Raw genomic sequence first — 8,108 nt, 5'->3', positions numbered from 1 at the left:
GGCTCCGAAGAAGGTGGTGAATCCTAGTATTGTCAAGCCACCTATACAAACAAATAACTTTGATGTGAAGGCTACTTTGTTGCAACTAGTCCAAGGAAACCAATTTGGAGGGGGAGCCACCGAAAACCCCAATAAACATCTCAATGAATTCTTGGATAGTTGTGACATGTTTAAGGCAAATGGAGTATCGGAGGATGCCATCCGCCTTAGGCTATTTCCTTATTCCTTGAGGGGGAGTGCTAAGGAATGGTTGAAGAGTTGTGAGCCTGATTCTCTTAGGACTTGGGATGATGTCTCCAAGGCCTTCTTAAACAAGTACTTGCCACCACAAAGGACCACAATAATCAAGAGTGAGCTTCAAGGCTTCACCCAACATGATGATGAGACCCTTTATGAGGCATGAGAAAGGTATAAGGGACTCCAAAGGTTGTGTCCTCATCACGGGATTGGAGATGATGAGTTGATCAACAACTTTTATGAGGGGTTGAGCAATGAAATGAAAATGAACCTAGATTCCGGCTCAGGAAAGGGGGCATTAGATAAAATTTATCACAAGACGGCCAAGGAGCTTATTGAGGAAATGGCTTCCCGAACTTTTCATTGGAATAATGATAGGCACAAGAGGAAGGGAAAGACAACCGTTGAGTCGGCTAACAATGTTGAGGTTAAAGGGTTAATAAAAGAGCTCAAGCAACAAGTTGCTTTGTTGAACTCAAGCAACACCTCTAGAAACTCTTCATCAAGTAGGTCTCATGTGTATTGTTGTGAGATTTGTGGAGATCAAGGGCATCCACCAAATGAATGTCCTTTGATGATGGGAGAGACAAATTATATGGAGCAAGTGAATGAAGTGTGGGAATCAATTCCGGCAAGACAAGAATTCAACAACAATCAACACCATCCCGGAATGAGAGCCCACCCAAATTTTTCCAATGGCTCACAAAATGCCCAAAACCCCACTTTCCAACAAAATCCACAATTCACACCAAATTTCCAAGCCCAAAAGCAAAATCCCACCTTTCAACCAAGACCACAATTCCAACCACTCAATCAACCAATCAACCCACCATTTCAACAAAATTCACAACCATTTCAACAAAATTCTCAACCCTTTCCACAATCCACCCAACCCATATCAAACATGGAACTCATGATGGAGCAATTGATGAATTCTCAAAACCAACTCGTCAACACTCAAAACCAATTCATCACTCATTCCAACCAAAAATAAGAGGAGACAACATCCTCTATCAACCAACTAAGGACTCAAATGCAAGCCTCCCAAAGAGTGACGGATAATCAAATCTCTCAATTGGCTTCTCAAATAAGTCAATTTCAAGCCTCAAATGGAAAGTTTCCGGGTAAAATCGAGGAGAACCCAAAGACCATTAATGCTATACATTTGAGGAGTAGTAGGGAGTTGGAAGATCGGGTGTTCGTAAAGAGGAAAAAGAGTCGCAAACCGGAAGTTGTAGTTGAGCCACCAAAAGTGGTTGAAGATGATTTTGTAGAGGTTGTTGTCGAGACTCCCATGCTTGTTTATGAGTTCACCAAGGTTGTTGATGAACCTACCAAAATTGTTGAAAAACCCAAGGAACAAGTTGTGAGAACATATGTGTCACCAATTCCTTTTCCCCAAAGGTTGGCAAGGGCAAAGCTTGAGTAAAAATTTGGGAAATTCATGCACATTATGAAAGGCGTGAACATCACCATGCCTTTTATTGATGCCATTAAGGAGATACCCGCATATGGAAAATTCTTGAAGGAGTTGATTTCCAACAAAAATTCCTTGAATCCAACAACAACGGTGAATTTGTCCAAGGAATGTCGTGCAATCTTAATGAATGAGTTGCCCCAAAAGCTTGAAGATCCGGGTAGTTTTTCTATCCCATGCACAATTGGATCCATTCAAATAGAGAAGGCTCTATGTGATTTGGGAGCTAGCATTAGCCTAATGCCTTTCAAGATTTTCAAGAAGTTGAAGGGATTTGAGGTCTCACCCACAAGAGTATCTTTGCAACTTGCGGATAGAACTATGAGGTATCCAATTGGCCTAGTGGAGGATGTTCCACTCAAGGTGGGAAAACTTGTGATACCTTGCGACTTCTATGTGATGGATATTCCAGAGGATTCCAAAATTCCAATCATCCTAGGGCGTCCATGCCTTGCTACCGGGGGTGCTATGATCGATGTTAAGAATGGCAAACTATCTCTTCAAGTTGGTGATGACAAGATAGAATTCTCGTTGGAAAATTCCATGAAGTCTCCTTCTATGAGTGACTCTTGTTGTAGAGTGGATGTGTTGGAGGATTGTTTGAATGAGCATAATATTGAGCCTTCACACTTGGATCCATTGGAAGTTTGTCCAACAAACAAGGAGGGAAATGGAAGTGATCTTGTGTTTAGAGATGATGTTAAAGGACATTTGGGTGAAGATGACTCAAGAGAAGATGAATTTGAAGACCACATTAATGATGAGATTGAATCATTCTTGAACTCTCCGGATTCATTTATTCTAGGCTCTTTAGAAGATGCACCTTGGTCGGATAATTCTTCAAGTGATTGGGAAGCTCAAATTGATGCCTTAGAGGAGGCTCTCAATTGAAATAGTTCGGGTCAAGAGGAGAGTCAAGAAAATTGGGATAGAAATGACAACACCATGAACCTCAATGTTGAGAAGTTGATTCCTCCACCTACTATTCCCTACCAATTTCCTTACTTTGGTGACCAAGAAGAGAGTTGCCCAACAAGTGAAACTTATGAGATTCCGTTCCTCCTACCACCTAGCTACCATTCCAAGTTTAAGGTTTCTAACTATCAAAAGGACCCAAGAAAGGGAGCCAAGGAGAGTAAGGGGAACCATGACAAGAAGTGTTGGAAAAGAAGTTAGGTGAACCTTGCTATGAAATGGTGTTACTTGTGCTTGTTTGAGGCTTTTGCTAAAGTTTTTGACCGGTTACTACGTGCCTTGTGTGACATGGATTGCATCACCAAAGAATTCAAGCAACAAAATTTTGGGTGGGAGGTTTGGTGGAGTCCCTTAAGAACCATCGCATAGTATAAATTTTCTTCCTTTGCTTCATTTATTTATGTTTTGCTTGCATTTGCATTTAGTTTACTTAGTCGAATAGGAGTTAATCTAAATTAGCTCTCTTTGCATTCATGTAGTGTAGTTTGCATTGTCCTTTCAATTTAGCATGTAGGATAGTTCACGCATTACTCTCATTAACCAAAAACCATAAAAAATTTGAAAAATTCAAAAAATTCAAAAATATGTATTTACTTTTTGAATATCCTCCACACATTTATTTCCATCAAGAAATATGTAAATAAATAAGTGTGGGGAGGACATTCTCAAAATTTTAAAAAAATACAAAAACATGTTTATTTTCAAATATTTAAAATCAAAATCAAAAATATGTTCTTTTAATTTCCTATTCCCCCCCTATGCTTTGTTCCATTGAGGACAATGTAAATTTCAAGTATGGGGAGGGAAATATCCACTTTGTGCATATTGTTTATATTTGTATATAGAGTTGTTAATTTGAGAAAATTACAAAAATCCCTAAAAATTGAAAAATTTCACAAATTTCAAAAAATTTGCATTGTTTATATTATATATATTGCATTTTTCTAACCAATTCGATTGACAACACATGCAATCATCGGAGAAGACGTTTGGTAAAATTCTTCCAATCCTTGCTCTTTTATCCTTCCTTTTCTTTATGTATATATAAGCATGAAGGAGGACGGGATATTTGATGTGGGTGTTCCCTTTGGGAACCGTTTTGGATATGGTTGTGTTGTTGGTGTGTTGTTAGGACTAGATATTATGTGCATTTAGACTATAAATGTATATATATGTTCACTCTTGCATTCACGTAGCTTGTTCATATGTGTAGTTTGCATCCATACACTTTGCATTGTGTTTGTAAATAGTTGCATAGAGGGTCTAAATGTGGAGGGCATATGTTGCCAATGATGATAATTTGTTTTGCCCGTGTCATTTCGCTCTTGATAGCTCGTGCCTTTTGATGACACATGTTAGGGTTTTTGCTTGCGAAAACCCGGAAGTCTAGCTTAACAACCAAGTTGCGACCACCTTGTGAGACCGTATTAGGCCCGAGACTTGACCTAGGCTCGACATAGCTACTAAAATGTGAGGATAGATCCTCCGTATGGCCGGTCCATCAAACCGGTCCCGTTTAGGTCATGAGAGTAGTTCTCCTTACGTGATATGTCATGTCAAAATGCATAAGTATGGTGCTCATTCCTTACCGTAGAAGTGTCGATGTACATGTTGAGACAATTTTGTTCAAATAAAGTAACCTCACAATAGCCAAATAAGCTTGTATTATGCCCTTGAGTCAATCATTTCCTTTTGTTAACCCATTTTGAGCCTAAGCCTTATCGTTTCTATTGCCAACAAATTAACTACATCCCATAAACAACTCACCTTGGTTGAGTAGTTCGTCATTGTGGTTCTTTTGTGGAGTATATTTGGGTTGAAATTTTGACTCTCCTTGAGGTGTATGATCTTAATGCCACATGAGTGAAATGCAACTTTGACTACTTTTGTCTAATAAGAGGTGAACAAGTCGAAAAAAAAATGCAAGAAATAAAATCAAATAGAAAAGAAAAATGGAGAAGAAAATCAAATAGAAAAGAGAAAAATGAAGTGAAAAACAAAAAGAAAAGAATGCCGTGTTTGTATCTAATAAAAGGTTGATGGATTTGCAATTGAGTTTTGTTTTGTAAAGAATTGAATAATTTTTGGAAGTGGCAATCTTTGCTAAATTTTTGTGGAGGAATTCATTTGCATTGGTTAAGTTTAGTGAATCGGTTAGATGTGTAGACTACTCAATCCGATAGCCTCACATGTCATAAAACGGTGTTTCCACCGATCCCTTTTCACCTAACCCAGGCCCCATTACAACCCGATTGTCTCTTGTATGTGCATCATTTGACATTTCTCTTGCGGAAATCGGATATAGTACCATATTAGATTGCGGGCATGCTTCGCAAGTCAAGTTAGGAGAGTGATTTTGGTTACTTTTTGTCACAAAAATCACCCCGTTCTTTCATTTGAGTGACTAGTGAAACCCGTGAGAGTCGGACTTTGGTCTTCTTTTAGTCAAAGGTTTGATATGGAGTCGAATCTTGTGTGTGTCGTGTCATTCTTGGGAGTATAGCGAAGTACTTCCCCTTTCCCGCCTAGAATTTGTTTCTTTGGCATCCGTGTTGTCAATGTTGGTTACATGAGCTAGAATTAGTGATTTGACACCTTGGTAAGACCCGGAGACGACATCCTCCACTAATGATTCTCTTTGTTCGGTTTTTGAAAGTAAAACGGCCGCTTAGATGAGGAAAGCGGATTGATTTTTGTGATGCATCATATATGTTGACTTGTGCTTAATTGAATGATTGCATCAAAATTTTTCGCAAGCCCCCACTTGCCTTGCAAGAAAGCACATACCTCATTGTGTTTTGTTGTGAGTTGAAGGGACGGAGAAGGCCCGTTAATTGCCTTTCATCGGATATTAGTAGTTTAGTTAGTCATTTTATATTAAGGGTCTTAGTTTAATAAATGAGCTTACTCGAGGACGAGTAAGGTTTAAGTGTGGGGAGGTTTGATGAATAGTTTTTAGTTGCTTTTTACCTCGCATTTATATCTTATTACGACTCGATTTTGCGTGCTTAATTGTCTAAATAGCTCATTTATTTACTAACTCATAATAATTAGTCCTCGTGGTAATATTTAGTATTTAGTCGTGTTTTTGTTATAATATTACTATTATTTTATTATTATATTAATTATTTTGTTAATTATGATTTGTAGGTGAGGCGAAATAATGAGACGGAGAGAGAGTTGAGTCGGAAATTAAGGAACACGTCGGATTGAGACGAGTTAAGACCGGGTCAAAGGGAAGGAAACAATGAGCAAAGTCAAAGTCAAAGTCAACACAAACAACCAAAAATCAATCCCCTGCTACTTTCATTCGTTACCACGATCACCATCAACCTCCATTTCATCTACCATTATCACCATTTATCAAAGCTTCAACTACCAGCTTGCTTCTCGTCTCGATAGCCGGACCTCTGACCTGCTCATTCTCAGGCACCTCCGTCACCATCTTCAAACTTTGACCCATCTTCATCATTCATTACATTTTTCGTCCCCTGCATCACCATACAACTCGCCATCACCATGTTCATTCACCCATCTTCATCGTTTTCATTCATCACCAACTAAATACCCCACCATTCACTCATACCCAGCCACCATTCTTATTTACCATCACTCACCTCTGTCCACGGCAGCCACAACAGCAAACCGAACCCGCAACCGACAACAACAGCAGCAGCCATCGTCTTTAACCACCTTCACCATCTTCTCTGAAACCCTCACCTGTATCAAGCAACCATAGCTGCAATCGATTTTGCGAACCCGCAATCAAAGCATAACCAAACTCGAGTTCGGAATCGAAACCGAGCTTATTGAAGACAGTATGTGCTCTCTGCCGGTCCACCGGCAGTCGACCCATATACCGGCAGGCACACACACACACACACACACACACACACACACACACACACTCAATTTTCCTCCTTTTTGTGAAAGTCTCGCTACCGGCATAGCAACCGGCAGCCGACGTACCGGGATAACGCACCTCTTCAAATCTCGCAACAATATCATGCTGCTCTAAACCGGTGGCCCTTCTGCCGGCCAACTGGCTCCCACTACACCCACATTAATTCTGCCCCTTGCTTCATAAGGTCTCGCTACCGGTGACCAGCCCGACCGCCGGTTGACCGGCAGGAGGCCCTTTTGTTGCGTTTTGTTTCACGCGTCCTCTTTTTCCCCCCTTTTAGCTTTTGTTTTAATTTTGTTTTGTTTGTAGGGAATGTGTCGAGAGATTGAAGAGGATCATTATTATTATTATTATTATTATTATTATTATTATTATTATTATTATTATTATTATTATTATTATTATTATTATTATTATTATTATTATTATTATTATTATTATTATTATTATTATTATTATTATTATTATTATTATTATTATTATTATTATTATTATTATTATTATTATTATTATTATTATTATTATTTTTTTTTTTTTTTTTTTTTTTTTTTATTATAAAATGCGCGCAGCTTTCATTATAATAAAAATAAAAGGTTTACATGAAATTGGTGGGGAGCCGAGAAACAATCTGGGCTCCCACACCCTTAGCAATAGTAAAGCTAATACGAGTAAAAATGTAAGCGGCTACCCGAGCCCAAAGATCCCGAGATACCGAGAATTTCTGATCCGCTGAGCAAGGCAACAAAGATCCGAACTCAACTCCCAAGTGAAGAGAAAGAGAAAGGAAGGAAACTATAACCCGCTACCGCGCACAAATCCCCATACTTAGCACACTTTCATTTGAAAGCAAAGATCGGCCGACAACCCGCCCGCACAAAATCCGCCAACCTGGGCCTGAGTCAAAGGTGAAGAACTCACAAAGTCGACGCACACATCACGCCCTCTGTCCCAAGAATAAAGCAATAAATCCGCAGGACGAAGAGAGCCACCATGCCCATCAACCAAACCGATATCAACCTCCTTCCCCGCAGAAATACCAGATCTATAGCAGATGTCGAAGAGAGTGTCCCGGACAAGGTTATGCCGATGTTTAACGCCCACAATACCAGTACAAGAAACCGCGTGGTCCCCAAAAACATCCCCAGCAAAAACCCGAGAGCAAGCAGGACAGGGCCTAGATACCGAGAATAACGGAACACCCAGACGATACCCCAAAGACACTACGGTAAGTCCTCCTGCTCATAGTCCGCCCCAACCCCGAGATAGGAACCGCACGTAACCAATCGTAGGAGTGAGAACCCCGCCGAGACGCCATAGAGCGATCCGGCGAGGTGTCAAAGAAAAACAGACTGAGGCGAGCAACCGTCGTGAAATAAATATCTGCCAATTTCTTCATAAGTTTGGGGCAGCAATTTCACTAGGGCGACCTAATATATCGAACTCGTAGTCGCAGAAACACCTGTGCGGCATCATCAAAAGCAGGCCAGCAGCCTACAACACGAGAAGGGCCGAGGA

At 40.0% G+C, this 8,108-nt stretch overlaps 1 non-coding gene across 1 annotated transcript; it reads right to left on the bottom strand.

Annotated features, from left to right (window-relative positions):
- Positions 1-340: 340 nt before the first annotated feature.
- LOC141620057 (small nucleolar RNA R71) lies at positions 341-447 on the bottom strand. Its single transcript, XR_012531873.1, has one exon. It is a non-coding gene; the product is annotated as a small nucleolar RNA R71 (small nucleolar RNA).
- Positions 448-8,108: the final 7,661 nt, after the last annotated feature.

This window comes from Silene latifolia, chromosome 1 (genome assembly GCF_048544455.1).
Source record: "Silene latifolia isolate original U9 population chromosome 1, ASM4854445v1, whole genome shotgun sequence".
Classification (NCBI taxonomy): domain Eukaryota; kingdom Viridiplantae; phylum Streptophyta; class Magnoliopsida; order Caryophyllales; family Caryophyllaceae; genus Silene; species Silene latifolia.
The sequence above is the reverse complement of the archived record's forward strand: the minus strand, read 5'-3'. Positions and strand labels throughout refer to the sequence as shown.